The 24,934-nt window shown below is 32.7% G+C and overlaps 1 pseudogene; it reads right to left on the minus strand.

The window, feature by feature from the left end:
• Positions 1 to 17,543: 17,543 nt before the first annotated feature.
• LOC127557229 (elongation factor 1-alpha 1-like) lies at positions 17,544 to 20,911 on the minus strand (annotated as a pseudogene).
• Between the last annotated feature and the right edge of the window lie 4,023 nt (positions 20,912 to 24,934).

Genomic DNA, 24,934 nt, shown 5'->3' on the forward strand with positions numbered 1-24,934 from the left:
TTACTAAAAACCCAGTGTGAATTCATAAGGAAAAGGTCAAGTTAGACTACTTTTTTCTAGTTATTACTCAAGTAAATTAGAACCATGATATATAGAGTCATGATGGAAGAGGGAGTGAATGGTCTTCCAGAATCTCATCTATAATGAGTTGTTAAATAAAAAACCCAGGAAAGGGACAAGAGTGTGATAATATCCTGGAGCAACAAAATCCTAGGGACTATGATTAGATTGGTTGTACTACAACAAAGCCTGAGTTGACAAAAAATGAAGGAAAGGATCCTCCACTGTCAAGCAGTCTTTATCCTAGAATACTGAAACTATTCTAATTTTCTTCAAATATTTGAGACTGTTATTCAGAAGCATAATTACGTTTTTTAAAAATAAGATTCAAAAGATAGAAAAAAAGAACAGTGGGTAGAAGTTCAAAAGAGAAATTTTAATTTATTATAAGGAAAAATGTTTCTAACATTTAAGGTTGTCTTAAGATATGCTGAGTTATTTGAGATTTTACTTTCCACTGATCAGATCAGTAAAAATGAAAGAAAAAAAATGAATGAAAAATATTAGAAGGACTGTGGAAAACACAGTAAAATGCTGCTGTTAGAGATATGAATTGGTCTAGTTATTTGGGAAAGCAGGTTTGAATGTATGCTTCAAAAAGTATTAAATTGTGCATATCCTTTAATGTCTATACCATAAAGAGACCAAAGAATGTGGCATGTGTGTGTGTGTGTGTGTGTGTGTGTGTGTGTGTGTGTACACAAAAATATTTATAGTAGTGTTTTTGGTTTTTTTTGGTAATAGTACAAAACTGGGAATTAATAAGGTATTCACATATAGTAGATTGACTAAATAAATGTTGGTATGTGAAGATAATGAAATGATATTTTGTCATAAGAAATGATATAAAGAAAAGTTTTAAAGGAATTAGAGAAGACCTTTGTGATATGAAATACAATGAAGGCTGCATAGTTAGAACAATTTGTACAATTTCAGGCATAGTGGAGAATGACAACTTTGAAAGACTTTAGAACTTTGATAAACAATGATAAACCATAAGTCCAGAAGACTCACGATAACTTATGTTACCCACCCTCTGTAAAAGAGTGATAGATCAGAAACCCAGAAGGAGCCATGCATGTTTGTACATGCAGTAATTGTTTTTTATGGATTAACCTTACTTACCTGTGTTGCAATTGTTTTTCTTCTATAATGGTTGGGGTGCAATGAGAAAGACTGATAATAAACACATGTAAAAAGAAATTTAGAGGAAAAAATAAACTTATAAAGAAAAGAGTATTCCATTGTCTTAAGTCTTCAAAAAGAGTCTGAATGACTACTTATTCGGATGTTGTAAAGACAATTACTATATAAGTAATGGTTAGATTAAGTTACTTCTGAGGGCGCTTTGTACTCTGTGGTCTCACTATCCTGTGAGACTAGAAAAGAGACCATCTTGGCTGGAGTCAAAAGTATGTGTCAGATAACAAAGAGAGTTCAAATTTTTGAAGGAAAAGGATAGATGTATTTATTGCATTTGAATGTCAGGCTGAATGGGTAATATTTAGGTCAAAGCAAGCTTTATTTGTGATGACAGCTCTGAAGTTGATGGGTAAGGTACCAAATTCAAAGGAAATCAGACCATAAAAATTGGATCATCATAACAGGAATCTATCATTTCTTCCAGACTTGTTATAATCTGTATTACAAGAGAAAAGTCACTGCCAATGCCATTCTATTGTCTGTCATTGTGAGTATATTTCAGCAGATATCACATTTTCACTGACTGGCTTAAGTTTCTATATCCATTACTGAAACTTGTGGTTTCTATTCCCTTATTATATTGGCAAGTCATTTATATGTAAAATTCTTTGATGATGGTAGTTAAAAAGTTATGTGCAGCAGTTTCCATAGTAAAAATTTGATCATTTTCAAGTAATAAGAAAAGGCAGAAAAAAAGGATGCAAGTTCAGTAATTTATATAACTTCTGCCCTATTCATTCTCTCTGATCTAGTGTGAGCTCCCTTTATTCCTTTAGAAGGTAAAATTTATGTAAAAGAGAAAAAAGAAGATAGTAATATTTCAGTTGCTATCTGTTTTCTGTAGTTTTTAGAAATATTTTATTTTCATCAATTTTATTTAAAATTAAAGTTGGGCTTTAAAAAACTGTCTTCTTTGGATTTTTCTTTTTTTAAACTTTGTAAATATTTTAATGTATTCTCTGGCAGGAACATTTTTCTATGTTGGGCCTGCACTTATGTTGCTTCTATATCATCACAACTAAAAACTAGACATTGAAAAATTTTGTAATAGAAAAAATAATTAGCAAAATTGTCAGTTAATTTCATAACATTTCTATTACTGGGGCATTTTTTAAAATTCCAAGATAATTAAAGTGATTGCCATACATGAGTAAACATTTGAATATCAACAGATATGTTTAAATTGGTCACAATGGCTTTTATATGAGCCAACATTTATAATCAACATTTTAGGTCTCAAACTAACAGATAATTATACTTCACAATAGATATGTAAATGGAATTGCCTATAACAACATGGTAATATTTGTTGTTGTCATTGTTATGTCTGATGAGAGTTAATATTTGTTTTTTGGCAATATTTTTTTATGTACTGATTTGTATATTTCTTAGGGATAAAAAAGTTTTCTTAATTTAATTTAATGCTAAAATACCATGTATGTGGCAAAAACATACATAAAACATGGACTTAAAAGTCTTTTTGTTTGATGTCACTAATGGCAATATTCATTTGATCATTCACAGCAACTTTCTTTCTTGCTATTTTATTCATTTTACAAATGAGGAAAACTAAGAAGCTTAAAGCAGTCACCTGATTTATCAAATGTCATATAGTGAATAAATATCTGAGATGAAGTTTGAACACAGGTCCAGCACTGCAGATAGTCTGTCAGCTAATACCTTATAAGAGGTGTTTTACATTAAAATTGAATCAATGATTCCAAGTCTCCCAATGTCTTTCATTATTGCCTCTTGTCAGTTATCATCTCAATATGAGAATTTTTTTTAAGCTGGACTTTCCACAAATCAGAGAACTATAATATCCAAAACTGATGGAAAAACAAAGGTAACCTACTTTAAAATCCCTTTTTATAGATAAGAAAACGGACCCTCTATGCGGGGAAGTGATTTTTCCAAGACTACAGAAGATATTTGAACTTTGGGCTAGAATCTAGTTCTCTTAATTAGTAGGTTCAATTATGTTATCCTTGGCCCTCAAACAGCATCCTGTTCTCCACTGAAACAGCAGTTGTACTCTCCTCCAAAAGAGAAGAAGTGTCCCACAAAAACCCTGTTTCATTTCCTTACCATTCTTAAATGATCTTGATAGGAATCCATTGTTTTTTCTAGATAGTTAGTACAAAGAGTTTCTCTGCTAATTTAGCAAAAAAAAAAGAAACAACTTAGAAAGAAAGAAAGAACACTTAGAGGAAATTATGCTGAGTGCAATCAGCAGAATCAGGAGAACATTGTACTGCGTTATTGCAACATTGTGAAATTATTAATTCTTCTTGATTTAGCTCTTTTTAGCATTGGATTAGCAATCCAATGATGCAAGATAATTCCAAAGAATAATGATGCAAAGTGCTATCTGCATCCAGAGAAAGAACTAATGGAATCTGAATGCAGAAGTACATTATTTTCACTTTGTTTTGTCATGTGTGTGTATGTATGTTCCTTTTGTTCTGTTTCATTCACAACACGATTAATGTGGAAATAAGTCTTGCGAAACTTGCATAACTCTATATAGGTTTTATCTTGGAGAGGAAAAAAGAGGAAGAGAAAGAAAAAAAATTGGAACTCAAAATCTTATAAACAATGAATTTTGAAATTTGTCTGTACATTTAATTGGAAAAAAAAATTTTAAAAGGAGGGAAAATTCTTGGAAAATGATTGAGTAGGTCAGAAAACTCCAAGCTCTTCAGTTTTCCTCCACAACAAAACAAAATTTCTCCTCAGGGCAAACATAAATGTATGTAAAACAAAGAAGACTTGAAACAGAAAAGAGTTCCTCTTGGGATGACCTAAGAAAACCTTAAAAAAGACATACTGTAATTAGTATGAAGTGTAAACACCTCAAGATTAGCTCTGTAGGAACAGCAAGTGGGGAGCCTTGGGCTAGCTGGATTAGGAAATAACTTCATTTCCAACCACAGGTTTGAAGTAAAAAAAAAAAAAAAGCTTCTCCTACACTAGAGTAATCTTAAATGGCTACCTGCCCCTAAAAATTTTTTACAGAAGAATTCAAAAAAAGAATTCAAAAATTAAATGAGATAGAGAAACAATTTTAAATAAAAAGAACTATCCTAGAAAAATAAGATTATGAAAGGAAAGTCAACCAAGTAGGAGATCTGGAATCTTAAAGAAGAAAATAATTCTTTGAAGATTAGAATTGGGCAAAGGGAAGTCAGCAAAGTTATAAGAGGCCAAGAACTAACAAAACAAAAAAATATAAAAAATGATAGAAGAGAAAGTGAAACATCTTATGAGAAAAAACAACAGATTTAGAGATCAGATGAAGAGAAAATAAAAGAATAACTGGACTAGCTTAGAGCTATAATAAAAAAAAAAGAACCTTGACAAAATAATATAGGAAACAATCAAAGAAAATTGTTTTTAAGAGATAGAACAAGAGGGGGAAGTAGAAATAGAAAAACAAATCCACTCATCACCACCTCAAAGAGCTCTTCCGAGGAAAATACATAGGGACATTATTGCTACTCTTGAAAAGAAAAAAATTTATAAGAAATAACAAAATTTTAAAAAAGCAATTCCAGAATTGTACAGATTTTTTATCAGCAGCTACAATAAAGTCCTGGAAAATCACATATTGTCAATCAGAAGAACTAAGTCTCAAGCTATATATATATATATATACATGAAAACTTATAATATTGGATGGAAAAAAAGGACATTCAATATACACACACATACATACATTCGCATCCACTCACACACTCAAACACATAAATATACCTATGTACACACATATATAGAACTACATGCATACATATTTATGTATATTCAGACACACAAATGTACACAGGCATTTACCCCATATGTAAAAATGCATTTAACACAATATTAGTATGGATGACATATAATGTAGATTTCTTTATTGATTGAATCCTTAATTTTGATTGTCTAAGATCAATGATTACTAGCCCTACTTTTTTTCCCTAATAAATTCAATTTCTAATCCTTTTTGTAGTGTTTGTGTATATCTCTTCTTTCTTGCCTTGCTATTCCTTAACTTTCCCCCACCCATGGACCCCTCCATTGTCTTCCTCATTTATCCTTTCTTTTCCCCTCCATTTATCCCTCCTTCTTTATTTCTTTATAGATTATGGAATTATCAGGATAAATATAATGTTGCCTATTTACCTACTTCCTAATGTAAGTTTATTTTGAGAAGTAGGAGCCCTCCATTCCCTTCTAATGTTTCTGTGTCTATTCTTTCCCTGCACCTCATTTGTATAAATCTTTCTTTGGAGCTACTCAATTACTGATGCCTATATTAAACATATGGCATATTTTCCATGTAAAAAACATAAAGAATTTGTCCATGTTACATTCCTTGAAATTAGTCTTTGATATTAGTTCTTATATGTTAAATTTTCTATTGAGTTTGGGTTTGTTTATGAGAAAGTCCTGAAAATATGCAAGTTTGTTGAATGTTCTTTTTTTTTTTCATTCTATAATATGGACAGTTTTGCTGGATATGATATTTTTTGCTATAGGCCCAGTACTTTTGATTGCAGGAATATGTGAGTCCAGGACCTGGAATCTTTTATTGTAGCTGCTGCTAAGTCTTGTACAATTCTAATTGTAATTCAAGCTTATGTGAATTTTTTTTTCTTGTTTCTTAACAAAATTTTCTCTTTGATCTGGGGCTTTTGAAATTTGGTAAGAATATTCCTATATGTTTTCTACAAAGGATCACTTTGAGATGGTGATTGCCGTTTTTTGTTTGTTTGTTTGTTTGTTTTAATTTCTATGTTCCTCTCATGTTCTATCACTCCATGACAATTTTCTTGGATTATTTCTTGCATTATTATATCAAAGTTCTTTTTTTGGTCAGTTTTCAGGTAGTTCAATTATTTTTATATCTTCTCTTCTTGATTTGTTTTAGATCTGTTGTTTTTCTTATAAGATGTTTTACATTGTTATATTTTTTCATTCTTTATATTTTCTTTTGTTATTTCTTATAGCTTCACTGCCTTCCCTTTTTCCACTTTGAATTTTCAAGGAATTACTTTTGTCTTTAAGACTCTGTAACTCTTTTTCTAATTAGTTAACTTTTTTTATAATCTTGTTTTATGTGTATGGTCTTTATTTATTAGTTTTTCCTCAATCTCTTTCATATGATTTTTACATTCTTTTTTTAAGTTCTATAAATTCTCTCTGGTCAGAGAGTCATTTAACATTACTTTTTGGGATAGAAGAAGTGTTTTTAATTTCACTGTCCACCTTTGAAGATGAACTCTGGTCTTCTACATTCCCATAGTACAATACTAAAGTTGGGTTCTTTTTTCTTTGATGGTTCACACTTCACTTTTTTAAATGAGAAGTATTAGTGTAAGCATCTCTAATTCAGTGATGGGGGATGATACCTCTGTCTTTACTTCAACTTCCTTTTCTGACCTGGAACTCAAAACTAAGAGCTCCCCTCTCCTGCAAGGACTCATATTAGTAGCATCCTTGGCCACTGCCTTTGCACTCACCAGGTATGCTGGTTCCTTCTCACCCAGACCCTGTTTCTGATTTGGCATTCCTAATCTGCCAAGTTTCCTTCAGTCTTCCTGGACTCAGACCCCAGACTCTGTAGGCTATCAGTGAGGTATGAATTTCTGTGGTTCCTGCTGAGAGTCCAGTCAAACACAGCTAGCTCCCGGGGCCTCCACTTGCTGTATCTGTAGAACTAGACTGGAGGTATTTGAATTTCATACTAATTATTCCCAGGCCTGAGGGTGTTTCTTCGGATCTGATCTCTGTTCTGCCCAAGTCTTCTTGGTTTTTCACCAGACTGTCTTTGCCAGAGGCACAAATTTGTTCTGTTTTGGGGGAAATCTGAAGATTTTGAAATTTACTGATTTTTGCCACTTTCTTCCCAGAATCCTCTCCCACCTATTTATAATAAAGAATTATTTAGTAGACTTTAATAGTTGTAAGGAAGATAGATTGGAGAGTAAAGGCACTAGATTTTTTTTGGAAGCAACAACAGAAATCAAAGTGAGAGATGGTAGGTATTTTAAATGTGTTGTGAAGAAAAGAGAAAATCACATAGCTATTCAGAATGGATCCACTACTGATTTATCTTAAGACAAAATTAACTGGACCTGCACTATGGCAGGGCAATTCTTTTATATCTCCTTTGCAAATCACTATTTCATTCTCCAGAATGGTTCTTCAAAACTTGTTCAGCCTTTTGCAAACTTCCGATGGATTCTCCTCTCCCTTCTCTTATACCTAACAAATTTGTGTTATGTTTTACAGAAATTATTAAGGCTACTTGCCTGAGCTGTTTCTTCTCCTCTCTACCTCATCTCATGTTTTTCATTTAGTTTATTCCATTATCTTCTCCTTTACTCCCATCTCATATGAAGAGGTCGCCTTCCTTCTTACTAAGATTAATCCATTTGATTACATAAGCAATCCCATTTGATTCCATCTTCTCTAACAGATTACCCCCTTTGTAATTCTCACTTGTAATTTATTTCCAACTTTTTCTTATCTCCTGACTTCTTCCCTACTTCTTATAAACATAGGGATGTCTCTCCATTAAAAAAAACAAACAACTTTATCCTTCTATCTCCACTGACTATCATGCTATATTTCTTTTCCCTTTGTGGCTAAATTCCTTGAAAAGGCCATCTACAATAATTTTCTCCATTTTTTCTGCTCTCACTTCTTAATCCCTTATAATTCTGATTCCAAATCTTACCATCCTACCAAAATTATTCTTTCCAAAGTTACCAATGATCTCTTAAAAATTGCTAAATTTAATGGTCTTTTCATTCTTCTAGGTCACTCTGCATTTGACTATATTGCTCACCCTTTTCTTCTTGATGTGCTCTCCGCTCTTAAAAAAAAAAAAAAAAAACTATTTTTTTAAATTTATGGAATAACACAAGCATTTCCATAATATACTATAATAAAAAAGTTGATTGCACATGAAACTTCAAATCTTCTATGTACTACTTGTTATTCCTTTCAAATATAAACAAAATTATAATGTAGATTTCTTTTTTTCCTCCTTACCTCATCCTCAATGAAAAGATAGTTACCATTAGACACAATTAAGTGTATGTGTGTGCATATGTGTGTAAAATTATTCTATACATCTATGTATTACTTCTTTTTCTGAATTCATATATCTTTCTTCATATATTTTTATGTCGAATTTAGACATTTGTAATAGTCAAAATAACTTATTCATTCAAAGACATTTTAAAAATAATGTTGCCGTTATTATTTGCAGTGCTCTCTTGGTTCTGCTCATTTAGTCTTTCCCTATTTAATGCAAGTACATCTAAAATCAATGAGTTCATCATTTCTTATACCACAGAAGCATTCTATCACAATCACATACTACTGCTTGTTTAGTTATTCCCGAATTAATAGACATACCCACAATTTTCAGTTCTTTGACACCCCAAAGAAAACTGTTATAAATAATTTAGAATGTATAGATCCTTTTCCTTTTCCCCTAATCATTTTTGGAGATAGACCAAGTAGTAGTATTTCTAGGTGAAAGGGTAGAGTTTAATAATTCTTAAGGCATAATTCCATATTGCTCTCCAAAATGATTGATCAGTTCCCAAGTCCATCAGCAATCAAATAATGTTCCAGTTTTTTTTCTGCATCCCCTCAGATACTTTTTAGTTTCTCATTCAATCATAATAGTCAATCTGGTAAGTGTAAAATGATATTTTTGGTTGTTTTAATTTTTATTTCTCTAATTAATAATTTAGTTTCATATGACTATAAATAGTTTTAATTTCTTCATTGGAAAACTTCCTGTTTATATCCTTTAATCATTTATCCATTAGGGAATGACACATTCTTATAGACTTGATAAGATTCTTTATATATACTTTTATAAGATTTTTATCTGCTAAACTGTTTATAATTCCCCCTCCCCTCTGCAATTTTCTGCTTTCTCTCTTACTTTGGCTACATTAAAAAAAAAAAAAAATTTGTACAAGCACTTTTTAATTTAACATTATTGAAATTACCTATTTTACACCTAATAGCTTTTTAATGCTTGTTTATTTATAAATTGCCAGTCCATAAGTGTGGTAACTAATATGTTCCATATTTTTCCTAATTTTTTTGTAAAATCTCTCTTCATATCTATGTATATATTTTGACTGCTGGTAAATGGTATAAGATACTGGTCTATGCCCAGTTTTTGCCATACTGTTTTCCAGTTTTCAGAACAATTTTTACTAAATAATGAATTCTTATGCCAAAATCCTGTCTTTACCCTTACTGGCTTCCTTGCTATTCCACAAATAAAATACTCCATTTCTCACCTTCAGGCATTTTTTTATAGCTATTTTTCATGCCTGACATGCTCTCCATCTTCACTTTCAACTGTTAGCTTCCCCTTAGCTTCCCTCAAGTTTATTCTAATATTACATCTTGTACAGAAAGCTTTTCCCAACCCCTCTAAATTTGAATACGCTTTCTCTGTTGTTGTTCAATTGTTTCAGTTTTGTCTGTCTTTTACCGACCCCATTTGGGGTTTTCTTGGCAAAAATACTGGGCTATTTTCTTATTTCCTTCTACAGTTCTTTTTAGAGATTAGTAAACTGAAGCAAAAAGTGTGAGTGACTTATGTAGAGTCATATAGCTAGTCAAGTGTTTGAGGTGAGTTTCAATTGAGGTCTTCCTGACTGCAGTCCTGGCACTTTATCCATTGTGCCATCAAACTGCAACTTTTCTCTTTTAGTCATGTATTTATCCTGGCTATATGTATATACTTGTTGCTTGTTGGTCCTCCATTAGATTTTGAGTTCTTGAGGAGAGAGCACTGACTTTGCTGATTTTTATAACTCCACACTTAGCAGAGTATCTGGCATGTAATAAATAGTTGTTTAATAAATATTTATTGACTGTTTATTGACTTACTGATTGAGATAAGTAGTTAGCTGCATGAATAAGGAAAAGGAAAGAAATCTTTGATATGCTGTGGAGATAAAAGTATGAAAGTAGTTGTATACTGGAACATTGGAAAGAACAGTGTTTATTTGTTTTGTTTTGTTTTATCTATGCCCTCAATATCAATAGGGAAATCTGCCTGTCTCTTTGGTAGCTTTAGGGATAAAGAAAAGAAGATCCATTTTGCACATGGTGAATTTTTCATGCATAATGGCAGTCCCAGAGTTCAGCAGAAAACTGAAAATGATTATGTAGTGTTCATAAGAGAAATAAGAATCAGATATATTGATTTAGGAATCATCTGAATAGACAGTACTATTACCTTTGTCGTTCTGAATTCCATGCTGCTTATTCAGGCAATCAAAGTATTAGACGTTTTTTAACTATTTAATCTGCTTTGCTAAAACTCCGAGCTTTTTCAGATAATGATGAAAGATTTTATTAAAAACTTCATCTTAGCAGGAATTAATGTATAGGATACTGAAGAGCATAATGGTTTGATTATGTGTGCTAATGTGCTAGGAAATAAAATATAAGAAAAACTTGAAAATAAAGAAGAAATTTTTAAGAAGTAAAAAATCCAGAGGACTAAGGGAAAAGAATGGATAAAGGACAATAAGTACTATGAAGAATTAAGGATTAGATTTAAGGATGAAAGTAGAGAGAACTATGTGAACAAATAATTTCATCTGAGATAATAGTAGCTGGAAAATGAAGAAAAATCTTCCATTTTAGCCAAAAGTAATTGATCTAGCTCATTTTTTAAAAAGAATCACTGGAGACTCAAGGAAACCAAAATCTCATTGTTCTTCTTTTGCAAATAGCAGAATAAGAACAAAAAGAAGCAGAAAGAATAAGAACAAAAAAATGAATAAAAGCAAGAAGCAAAAGAAGAAAAAACAAGAACAAGGATAAGAAAGACTTAAAAAATTTTTTTTCATCTTTTTATCTCCTCAAGTAGACAGGATAATAGAAAATTACATGTTTCCACTTATTATTTTCATCTACCTTTTCTGCCAATTATCCTATTTCAAAGAAAGGAGTTTCTTTATTCCTGTCCAAACCTTCCATTTCCTTAAAAACTTTCTTCATCAATGTTTCTCTCTCCTTCAACTTCAGGTCCTTCTTCCAATCTTTTTCTTCTTTTTTATGCTTTTCTTCTTCCTCTTGTTCTTCCTTCTTTTTCTTTCTTCTTGTTTTTATTTTTTGTTCTTGTTATTCTTTTGCTTCTTGTTCTTTCTGATTTTTATAATCTTTCTTGTTCTTTCTACTTCTTATTGTAATTCTTTATAAACTTCTACTTTCTCTCTCTCTCTCTCTCTCAATGTGTATGTGTGTATGTATGTCATTGTATTTTTCTGTCTCTCCATCTCTCTCTCTCTCCCTCAACAGTACATAGATTTCACATGGCATTTTATTTATACCTTTTCCCCTAAAATGTAGTTAACCTGTATTCTTTTGTGTTATAGTCATTTCAGGTATTATATACCTTTATCACACCATGAGTTCTAGAAGCAGAGGATACATTTTTTCATACTCAATTGTATTTTATTTTTTCCAATTACATTTTTTAATATTCATTTTTTGTAAGATTTTCAGTTCCAATTTTTTTCTTCCTTTTTCATTTACTCCCCTTTCCAACACAGCAAACAATCTGATATAGATTATGCTAGTACAATTATTTAAAAAACATTTCCATATTTGTTATATTAGGAAAGTAAAATCAGAACAAAAGGGAAAAAAACATGAAGGAAAAAAATACAAATAAATTAACAAACAAACAAAAACAAATGATGAAAATAGTATACTTTGATCCACATTTAGTCTTCATATTTCTCCCTCTGGATGGAGATGACATTTTCCAAGAGAATATTTCTAATCAAAACTTTCTATCTTCCCCAAGAGACAGAACATCTCTCTCCACACAGTAAATATTTTATAAATCTTTTCAAAATTGTATTCCTTATTCTTTTCTCTTTTATTATAACTTCTTCCAATTCAACTTCTTCCTTTCCATTACTACTGAAATTGTCTTAGTCTATTACATCATATCAGAACTATTGCAAAAACATGCTAATCATGCCAGTTTATCCTTCTTACAATCCATTTTACATATACCTTCCAGATTAATGTATCCATACAACTTTGCACATTTTCACCTAATCTCTCTTATACCCTTGCCACCAAAAGCCTTCAGTGGATTCTCTTTGAAGTCCTCAGCCTGGAATTTTAATTCCTCTAGTACTTACCATCGATGAACTTTTCATACTATTTCCTAATAATTCCTTACATGAATTGTTGCAGTTTCATTCTATTGATATTTCCTAAAATATGTTTTGCTCAGTATTATGCTCAATATATTGATTAATGGCATTCTTCTTTTCTGATGCCTTCTGTCTCTAATCTATTTAGCTAACATTTATTTTAATTTATGAGGACAACTCAATTTGTATCTATTCAAGGAAGACTTACTAAACTGTCCTAGTCGTCAGTGATTTCTTCACTTTCTGGACTGTTGAAAATTTAATTTCTGTACCTGATCTTCGGCATTTAATTTATGGTAAGTTCATTGTCTTTTTAATATGACAGTATGTTTATCAATTACACAATGTATTTCATCAATGTATAGTGCTTTATAAATTTGAAATCACTAAATAAATGCTAGCTCTTGTTTTTTGGTTTTTTTTTTTTTTTTTTTTTTGGTATTCTAAGGCAAATTAAGAAAAGGGGAAGAAGGAGGTCCCTGCTGTACCTATGGTTTCATTAGTGTTGGTAATTTCTGATGAGAAAACTTCCTCCACCAATGCAGATTGGCTGTTGCTGAAGAGCTTGAAGATTAGGAAAATTGTTTGGAATATTGAGAGTCTCCCCTCCAGTCCCCCTCATCCCCTCGCTGCCCACCACCCACAGTCATATAAACAGTAAGCATCAAATATAGGACTTAAAATCAGTTGTTCCTGTTCACTATTGATGACTAAACTACTTTTCTAGTATGACACCCTACATAGTACATGCTAAAAAATTATATTTAATGATTGTGCTTTTCAGGTATGTATGGAGACGAAATTAAAATAGACTTCATGTCTTAAATAAGGGGGAAAGGAAGGGGCAGAGAAAGAGATATAATTATGAATATATATCATAGTAGAAATATCTCCCTACCTTTCTACTGACTTGATGTTATGCTTCTCATGGAAGTTTCATACTAATGTAAATTGAGACTATTGTTGTTTCCATTAGTGTGCAACATTTCTTCTGGAAGAAATAGGATAAGAGAAAAGGTCAACTGTAATTTCACACACATTTCTGACATCTGGTCATGAAAAGCACATGCAAATCCATCTTTCATTTTCAAACTTGATGCTCCCTTTTCACGTTACACTTTATTGGACATAATCAAATTATTCTAATTGTGTAATGCAAGGAACTGGGTGAAATATAGTTTATAGTCCTTCCCCCCCCCTCAGGTTGATATAACAGCACTCTTAAAAACTGTATGAAGTAAAGTTAATTCTAAACCATATTTTTTCTACAATAAAGATTTCTGATTGATCTGTTCAATTTAACACCATTCATAAATATAAAATCTAATTCAGAACTCTAATATATAAAATAAAAGTAGAGTATCACTAGCAGAAAATTTGGAGATGGATTACAAAAGTAATTGACCAAAAAGGTTTAGAGATACAAAAAAATATAAGACATAATATGGATAAATATTTTAGGAATGAGTTTTTGACTTCAACAAATCATGAGACTTTGTGTCATCTAGGACCTATTTTGAGTAATAGAAATTTTGAATTCTTCAATTAGCTTTGGCTTTGTACAACTTTAATATCTTCTGAAAGCATAGAACATGCTTTTTGAGGAGTGGAGGAATGGAAAATCACCCTCTCTATCCTATTTTTCATTCCAGTTCCCTTTCAGAAGGCATTTTTAGTACTTGATTAATTTGTTAATGGGACAAAGTTGGATTATTTTATGACTTCTTGTTAATGTTTCCCAAACAGGCTCCACTGGGCACAAGTAATAAAAATTTGAGACACCAAAGCTGTTCAAATCTTCTTCCTCTGTCTTAGTTCCTATAAAAATGGCAAAAAGGGGTCTAGTGATTTTCTCATTAAAAAGAGACAGGGCCAAGAATGTTGGATTTTATTGACTTTACTGACATTTAGGATTTAGGGTTAATTTATAAAGCTATGATTTTATGATTAATCCATTTAGAGTAAGCATGAATGAAATAATTTTTAAAACTGTCCCTTTTTTCATTGTAAAGACTGGTCACTGCTGTGGACCAAAGTATTAACTTGAGATCTTGTCATTTATATATTCACAGAGATTCATCTTAAGTGACAGCATTAAATTTACAGAGATCTAGCTCCCCAGATATGTGACTATCCCAAAGGCTAACAGTATTCTTATATGATATATAAAGGGTTCTTGAATTAAGATTAAGGTTAAAATGGTGGATCTGGAATCTATTACTTATTTGGCTGACCTTCAGTAAGTTACTTAGTCATATATTTTAGAATTGAGAGGGAACCTAAAGTCAGGAGGACCTGAATTCAAATCTAGCCTCAGATACTTAATACTTCCTTGTTGTGTGACCCTGGGCAAGTCACTTAATCCTAATTGCGTTAGGAAAAAGAAAAAAGAATTGAGAGAGAATCTTAGAAATCATTGGGTTCAATACCCAATCAAAACAGAAGTTTCTTTTACAATATTTCTAATATGCATCATTTATAAATATCATTAATTTACTTTTTATGTCATAATTTTGAGTGGCAATTTCAGTATTTAAAAATTATATACCTTTCTTGTTTGTGTGAGCATGCAATATTCTTATACATGTAGAGCTTCAATTTTTCAGTTTGAATCTTTGTGTGGTGGGGTTTTCTTGGAAGATATACTAGTCTGTCTTTACCTTCTCAAGTTCATTTTACTGATGAGGGAACTGAGGCAAACAAGGTGAAGTGATTTGCCTAGGATCATACAGCTAGTAAGTGTCTGAGCTAGATTTGAACTCAGGAGGATGACTCTTCCTGACTTCAAGCCCAGTACTTACACTACAACCGCTAACTGTACATGTAAAGCACTTTGTAACTAAAAATCTTTAGATATTAGGTGCGATTCAAGTTATTATTTAGCTATTTTTTCATATTGATTTTTATCTTTCTGGTACTTCAGATGTTTCTAAAAGAGAAAACAGAATTTCTGAAGCACCAAGAACTGATTGGATCAATTTGCATTAGGACTGAGTGATTCTAAGGGAATTATACTTAATTTAGCATATGTTGGGACAGGAAGTGACATAATTTGAAGGTTGAAGCACATAGAGTCATCTTATTTTCCTTTTCTTTGCTCTTGACGGTTGGATTTCTGATAATTTTATGAGTGGCAATGTATGAATAGTAATTGTTTAGGATACAGAATTTTACCAGTTAGACTTAAAAATATCTGTGGCAGCCATTGCTGTAGCTTGAGACATTGATCAGTGAGATAGACTACTAGAGATGAAGATTGTGCAATAAAATCTGATCTTGGGAGTCAGATATGGGAGCCATGAAGAAAAAGTATGTATCACAAATGACAGGACTGCCAGATATTGTGACTGCCATTAGGTTAGTGAACTGGTCATTTAAACCATTTCCGAACAGTGGATTTTCACCATTTTTCCTTATTATACTACATGATCCAGAAGTGAATGTCATAGCTCATACTTATATAAAGATCTTTAATTACAAAGACAAGCATGTATGATCTCCCCTGGAGGTATGTAATCCACATGTTATTTATGTCTATTTGTCAAATATAGTGACATGTACAGATATATAAATACACACACACACACACACACACACACACACACTCTCTCTTTGTTCTTAATCCTTTTCATGAGTTATGAGTGAAGATGGTTCCTGGACTCCTTTTGTCACCTCTAAAAAACTGTTCTAAAAATATAACTCCAATAAAAAGGAGTTATTGACCTGTTCTTTAATTTTTCCTACAAGAAACTATTGTTTAGCATTGCAGTTAAGTATACGAGTGTAGTGCAACAATGTGCCAAAAAAAAAGGAGAACCCATTCATTTTTCATCCAGCTAGTCTCCTTCAGACTACTTTAATATGCCCCAAATAACCTGGTCATTAGAATCCACATCATCAGTATTTCAGTCAACTGGAGGTTGAAGAACTCCTCCCAAAACCTTCATTTAAGGAGGGTGCCCAAGCCAGCCATCTATGTTCTTATGATCTGAATAACTTGGACAACACTTCTCTTCTCTGGAATTCAGTTTCCTTATTTACAAAATTAAGCTTTAGATTAGATGAGTTTTAAGGTTGCCTCTAGCTATAAATCTATAATTATCCTCTGATACTGATGCAATAGAGATTTCCAATAGGTAAAAGACAGCATTTAACACCATGAGCATAAAGCACAATTTTTCATTAGAACTGTTCATTAATGAGAGATTTTTGAGAATAAAAAAGAGAGCCCAACAGGGAACCTATGATGGCAGTGTCTGAAGAACCCAAGACCAGCACCAACAGTGGCAAGGATTTTGGCCATTCAAGTAACCATAGAGCTATTCTGAGGTGAAAAGAGCAGTCATTCTTTAGTAAACCGGGACAAAATAACCTAAACAAACTGAAGATTCAGACAGTCTTAACTCCAAAGTGTTCATCCAGGCTTAAAAATTAGATAACTCATTCATAAGCTAATGTTAGAAATTCCCATAGACATTTTTTGTGGGAACATATAGAGGTTTTGATGTGATGATAATCAATCAGAAATTAATCTGGATCTAAGTGAATAGTTTTGAAAACTGTCTGATCTACAATCCCTGAATAGCATGAAAATTCTATCTAGAAGAAATAATTCTGACAAATAAAAGTCATTTAATAATTATATGAAAAAATGCTCTAAATCATTATTGATTGGAGAAATGCAAATTAAGACAACTCTGAGATGCCACCTCACATCTCAGATTGACAAAGATGAAAGGAAAAAATAATGATAAATGTTGAAGGGGATGGAGAGAAACTGGAACACTAAGACATTATTGGTGGAGTTGTGAAATGATCTAACCATTCTGGAAATCAATTTGGAACTATCCCCAAAGAACTATAAAACTGTGCATACCCTTTGATTGAGCAGTGTCTCTACTGGGACTGTATCCTAATGAGATCATAAAAAAGGAGAAAGGACCCTTTTGTGCAAAAAAAAAAAAAAAAAATTGTAGTAGCTCTTTTCGTAGTGGCAAGGAATGGGAAATTGGGTGGGTGCCCATCAGTTGGATAATGGCTAAAAATGATTTTAGAAAAACCTGGAAAGACCTACAGGAACTGATGCTGAGTGAAAGCACAGAAGAACACTATAAATAATAGGGGAAAGGTGACTGCTATACCTGGTTTTAGAATACCAATCTCCGCACAAGCAGCAGGTATTACACAAATACTACCAATCTTGTAATTATCTTGGAGTGGTAGAAGAAGGGGCTTGTCAGTTGGACAAATTAAGAGCAGGATGCAATTCAAAGCATTCAGGCAGTATAATTCCATTAACATAGCTATCTTTACAAATATAATTCTCTTTCCTGATCCAAGGTATAAGAACTTGATTCCAGCATGTTGTCACCATTCCAACTTGAAACTGGCACAAAAATTTCCATGTCAGCTTGTAGCCAGTTTTCTTTACGTAGGTACTGAACTTCTTTACATAGGTACTGAACTTCTTGGACAATTTCCTAATTTTTTGCTGGCTGGGATAGGGGTGGATTTGGTGAAATCCATTTTGTTGACACCAATAGTCAGTTATTTCATATCTCATGAGTAAGCCAGAAGGGCATGCTCTTCTTTGACATGCCAGCTTCAAATTCATCAACATTAGCAGAAATAATCAGAATAGCACAGTCAGCCTGAGATGTTCCTGTAATCATGTTGATAGAGTCCCCATAATGGTCACATAATACTTTCTGGTCCTTTGTGATACCACATTCATGTTCACTTTTGAATTTATCCAAGACTTTCTGAATATAACTGAAGGAACCCTGTCCCATCTCAGCAGCTTCCTTCTTGAACTTCTCAATGATTCTCTTTTCAATTCCATCATATTTGTAGATGAGGTGGTCAGAAATTGTGGACGTGACAGAGTCTATATGTCCAGAAGCAACAATGTTAATCTGTTTTTTTCTTGTCCACTTTTGTGGAGGTTTAATAGTAGTTTTCACAACACGTGTTTTGGCAGCAAAAACTATAGTGAAAAAGCTTAAAGAACTATTCAGTGGTTTATAACTATGTCAGCCCAATAGAGAGGCTTTGGTTGAAAACAATTTAAGAATTATATTTAAAAAGAACTTAAACTACTAATACTATCTGTTTCCTTTGAAATATGATGCCCTAGAATCTGATTCATAGTAAAGGTATTGCAAGACTAAACACCATGAAGGTTGAATAAGGACAGTTCTGTGAAGTATTATGTTGCTTTTCAGTTATTACGTTTCAACTTTAGTGTTATTGTAAGAGTTTTCAGTGTTATTCCTATTTTTACCTACAGTCTGTGACTATTTAAGCCATCAAGCCAATTGCTTGAAGTCATGTAGTGGAAAGGCTCCAAATGAAAGTTTCACTCACATTTTAAAAAGTCATATTGCTGCAACCTCCTTAGCGTAGCCTTGAGAAAAAAAAATCATATATCAATATCTAAGTACTGCAAAAGGCACACCATGCACTTTCTCCTTTAACTGGTTCATAAAACTGAATTTCTGTCTATGGCATGGAAGTTAAATATGCACTCATTCCATAAGGGCAGTAGGACTAATTTTCTTTTTAGTGCTCCAAATGGCCATGAAAAAAAAAAAAAAAAGAAAAAATTCTTCAGTGGCTGAAGCTGAGACTGTCTTAATAATGGAACTAAGTGAGTTGCTAAAAATGTTAGCATTTTTAAAACTGTGTGAGATTGGAAGAATAGTGCTTCTGATGAAATATGTATTTAACAATCATTTGAGTACCTGCTATGTGTTCAAAGCTATAGTTGATAGCAAGAAGTTTAAAGTAATTCCTGTCCTCAAAAAGAATGCAATCTAGTTGAAGACAAAAGATACATACACATGAATAGTTAAAGTACTAATTAAAAAATATGTATGATTAAGTGCCAAATGAGTGACTAGAGATCATAGGAACTTAGTGTTAACTGAGAAGAAAGCTTAGGGGCTTTCTTAACTTCCAATTCAATTTCTCAGAGCTAAAAGCAAAAATAAAAGAAAGAGGTAAACTTGTATTTTTCTTCATTGTATATCTTAAAAGTTGAACATCATATTTTCTAGGCAGGCTTAGACATGTTAACTGACATTTTCAAGGATACAAAAGTGACTTTGAGAAATGTTAGAGTTTAGATATCCACTCATTTCCTTTGACTAAATCTAACATTTTCCCCATTTATTCATTGCTTATTTTGCTGCTGTTCAGTTGTGTCCAGCTCTTCATGACAGCATTTGTGTTTTTCTTGGCAAAGTAATTGGTTTCTCATTTCTTCACACACACACACACACACACACATTATTATTATTATTATCTACAAATTTTTTTTCAATGATTTAAATTGCACAAATCTCTCTGAGACTCATTGAGATGGGAAACGGATAGAACTTAATGATTGGAATGTGATGATTCTCAGAAAGGTTTTTAAAAAGAAATGGGGGAGGGAGAGGAAGGTGAAGAGGAAGAGGAGGAGAAGAGAAAGGAGAGAAGGGGGGGGAAAGAAAAAAGGAAAAGGGAAGAGGGGGACAGGAGAAGAAGGGGAGAGGAGAAGATGGTGATAGGGAAGAAGGCAGAGAGAGGGGGAAAAGAGAGCAGGAAAGAGGGGAAAAGGGAAAGAAGAATAGGGGGAAAGGTAAACAGGGGTGAAAGGAAGGAGGGAAAGGCAGGCAGGTAGAAAAAAGAGCTTCATGTGATGATATCAGATATTTGCACGGATATCATGATAATAGTACAGAAACCTAGGACCTAGCATTTAGGTAAGGATAAAAAAAGAGAAAAATGGAAGTTGTATAGTTGGGGGAGGTAAAAGGTAACCTTTAACACCTGTGTACATACACACACACACACACACACACACACACACACACCCCTACCTATTCTTTCTCAATTACTAATTTTCAAATTGACTCTGAAACAATACATATCAAAAAAGATATAAGATGGAGGCATAAAATGTATGCCTGCTGAAAGTCTCTTTTTCCTAAAATCAGAATAGCCAATACATTCTTGACAGTCTTGACATTCTTAAATAGAAATTTATCCTTTCAAAAATCCTCAGATGATTCTGAGAAGATGGTGATTAAGTCAGAAAAGTCCAAGCTCTGTTGATTTTCTCCTCAAACAAAACACAGTTATGCCTCACGACAAAATTGATGGGTGAAAAACAAGAGTTGGGACAGAAGAGTGGATCTCCTGAGAGAACTGGAGAAGATCCAAAGAAAGACCAGAGGATGGAGATTTGACCAGTGTGAAGTATAAACATCTCTAGGTCAGCTCTGCTAAAATAGGAAGGGGGGAGTCCTGGGGCTTGCTGGATTCAGAGGTAGCCTGAAACCCAATCCCAGAACTTCCACCTCTCCCACAGTGTAGGTAGTCAGAGTCCAATAAGAGTGAGGTAACCTCTGCTGATAAGAAAGGCCAACCCCAGCTGTGTGGCCGAGATGCATCCCTGGTCAAGAAGGATCTAGTACAGGGTATCTGATTGGAGAAGCAGTAGAGCAGATAGGTTGCTGACTGTAGGCACTTAGAGGAAGGTGAAGTCCTTGTATTTGAGCTTCAGGCCAGAGTATAGAACTGGAGGAAGACCTGAAACCAGAGGCATCAACCTCCCCACTCCAGGACTGAGGGGATTTTACCAACAACCTTTTATTAAAAAACAAAAATAAAAACAATGTGAGTAGGCAAAGGAGAAAGAACCCAACCACAGAAAGTTACTATTGGAATAGGGAAGACTATTTATTTTGAGAGGAGGAAATTGGAAAAAAGAAAAGCTTCTCCTAAACTAAAGAATACTGTTAAATGTTTATCTGCCCAAAAAGAATCCATAAAACAACTCAAAAAAGACTTTGAAAATCAAATGAGAGAAAAACAAAACAAAACCAATAACAAGAAAAGTAAGAAGATTATGAAAAGAATGTCAACCAACTAGAAAAGGAGATTAGACTCTTATGGAAGAAAATCCCACCATTAGAGTTATTCCTTTGTGTTTTGAAAACCCTTCATTTATTAAAATGAAAATAAAAACAACAATTCAAAAAATATCCTTTCTAAATTATTTAAATGCAAATATCCAAGGAGGTTTAAACCATAAACCCTTACCAAACAATAATACACCATAGTTGGAAAGTTGGAATGATTTACAATAGCTTACAGAATAGATATTTATTCCAGAAGGGCAAGAGAAACAAGGTATTAGGTTGGCAAAGATAAATATTGTCCATTTTGCAATTTTGCATAAGACTGGTTCTATGCTTAAGTAAAATTCTTTTGCTTAGAAATTTAAGCAGCCTTTAAAATGTAGCAAATGAAACTGACTTTCAGAGACAAAAATTTTTATGGGACATTTGACTAGCTAACTGTAATATAAGAGAGTTTGAATGATTAGGTAAGAAGTTTGCAAGGGAGACTGCTTTTTAAAGTAAAAGGTCAGTGCTTTGCATTTTGAAACCTGCTATGATTCTAGAACCTATTTCAATTACGCAATTATATTTCACTTCTCCCGGATTATATGTTTTCATGCTTACTGGCTTGGTTCTCTATAAAATGGTGCTTGTTGAGAGGGAAAGAAAAAAAAAAAAGATTAAGATGAGCAAAGTCAGTTCTCTGTTTAAAATTCTTGTTTTGAAATGAATGCTCTATAGTAATGTCATTGTAAAAAGTGACAGCATAGGCAGAAGCTTATTAAAAATATATTATCTTTACAGTTTTACATGCATTAAATATGTCAACCTTTTTTTTTCAAACTCGTTCTCTTTTTTTATCCTGAAACAGAATGGGATTCAACAGGGGAACATTTCTTGTGCCAAGGTTTGACTGAGTTATTGCATTTCTTAATCCAAAAAGCAGATTTCATTATTTTATGCAAAGATCAATCTTGCAAAATGTCTGACTTCTTTAAAAGGAATATTCCTATTTTTAATATAACTTGAAAAGTTAAAAACACACTGTAACAGTTTATTTTTTGAATTTACTTTCTCATTTTATTAGAAGACAAAGTTCAAGCTATATAATAATCCAGTGAATTTGGGATCACACACCTATGTTTTTGAAGCTGAAATGCAATTTGAAGTCTAAATATATTGTAAAATTAAAATCCATCTTCCCTGATTTGGCAATATTGATTAGAACCAAGGTGTATAATCTTTTTGTGTCACCATCTTTGGCTTTTATATAATCTATAGATTCCTTTTCAGAATAATATAAATAAATGCATAAGATAAAATACATAGTATTTACAAAGAAACAAATTATGTTGAAATATAGCTATCAATTTTTATTAAGTTCATAGATGCCAGGTAAACTCTGAGACCACAAGTAATATTTAAGTGTAAATATCCTCAGTTTACCCTTATTCTCTTTCTTAATTTTTTTTAAGATTGTAAAATTGCTTAATAATTACAGAATATGCATCATCTATTGGCAGGACATTATTTATTTGGAATAGAATCAGATCCTCAGTGTCATACGGATGGTTGGCCAGTCAAATCTGAAATATATAAGGGCAAATGTCTTACTGCTTACCCAAAAGCAGTGTATGTACTATCATTAGATTGCCTTTCAGATATGCTACAGAGATTTCTGCTCAGATATGCATTGGATGCCTCTGAATTCCCTCTCCAATTTTGAGATTCTCTGACATATTTGGAAGTACTGGACTTATTTTTCTTGGCCACAGAGAACAGAATTAGGGCTAATTGTTGGAAATTACTGAGACCAAATAGATTTCATGTATATAGGGATTAAGATAGTTAGTAATTGCACCTACCTGTTCAGAAATGAATTAGACTATTCCCAAATGTAATGAAGTTATTCCACTGGGAAAATTTTACTGGATGACCACTTGTCAAAAATGTTATAGAGAGCATTTCTATCCTGGTACTGATTGTTTAAGATGACTTCTGTATCTTTTACTTTTGAGCACTGTTTTTTTTAAATTATTATTTGTTTGTTTTCCTTGATCAAACAAACTTATATGAAAAGACATTCCCTTTCATATTTAAGTGAGCGTACCTTCTCCCCCATCCCCTCCCTCTCCACCCCCTGCCCCTTTCCTGAGTTAGAGATTGGGGAAGACAACTCTGAATAGATGTCTTTCCCAACCACCTTCTTCCTACCCCCAGAATAAAAAGAAAGGAAAAGGAAAAAAAAAAACAAAACACTAGCATGGTAATATTTGCCATCATGTCAGCTTTGAATTTTCAAAACTAACATTCATAGTTAAGGATTGGATATGATTTTATTGGCATAGAAACCTTTATACCCCCTTCTATGAGAAAATTCTCTCCACTAACACATCTTGCTACTTTCTTTTAATAGTTTTACAAAATTACAGAGTGTTGAGAGGATAAGTGATTCCTCCCCCAGATGACATGATCAGGATTTTGTTTTTTTTGTTTTGTTTTGTATTGTTTTCATTCATTTATTTATTTTAATCTTTTTTTTTATTTACAAAACTTATGTATGAGTAATTTTTCTACACTATCCCTTGCAAAAACTTCTGTTCCACTTTTCTCCTCTTTCCCCTCACCCCCTTCCTTAGATGCCAGATAGTCCTACATGTTAAATATGTTAAAGTATATGTTAAGTACAATGTGTGTATACATATTGTTGTCTTGTTGCACAAGAAAAATCGAGCTTAGAAAAGATGAAAATAATCTAAGAAGGAAAACAAAAATGCAAGCAAACAATAACAGAAAGAATGGAAATCTCTGGCCACTACAAAAAGGACTGTCACAAACATTTTTGCACATACAGGTTCCTTTCCCTTCTTTAAGATCTTTTTTGGATATAAGACCAGTAGTAGCACTGCTGAGTCAAAGGGTATGCACAGTTTGATAACTTTTTGAGCATAGTTACAAATTGCTCTTCAGAATGGTTGAATTCATTCACAATTCCACCAACAATTCATCAGTGGCCCTGTTTTCGCATATCTTCTCCAACATTCAGCATTATTTTTTCCTGTCATCTTAGCCAATCTGAAAGGTGTGTAGTGGTATCTTAGAGTTGTCTTAATTTGTATTTCTCTGATCAATAATGATTTGGAGCACCTTTTCACATGACTAGAAATAGTTTCAATTTTTCATCTGAAATTGACTGTTCATATCCTTTAACCATTTATCAATTGGAGAATGGCTGGATTTCTTATAGAGTCAATTCTCTATATTTTAGAAATGAAGCCTTTATCAGAACCTTTGACTGTAAAAATGTTTTCTCAGTTTATTGCTTCCCTTCTAATCTTGTCTGCATTAGTTTTGTTTATACAAAAACTTTGTAACTTGATATAATCAAAATTTTCTTTTTTTGTGGTCAATAATTTTCTCTAGTTCTTCTTTGGTCACAAATTCCTTCCCCTCCACAGATCTGAGAGGTAAACAATCCTATGTTCTTCTAATTTATTTATAATGTCATTCTTAATGCCTATATCATGAACCCATTTTGACCTTATCTTGGTGTACGGTGTTAAGCCTAGT

The sequence above is a fragment of the Antechinus flavipes genome, chromosome 3 (genome assembly GCF_016432865.1).
Source record: "Antechinus flavipes isolate AdamAnt ecotype Samford, QLD, Australia chromosome 3, AdamAnt_v2, whole genome shotgun sequence".
NCBI lineage: Eukaryota > Metazoa > Chordata > Mammalia > Dasyuromorphia > Dasyuridae > Antechinus > Antechinus flavipes.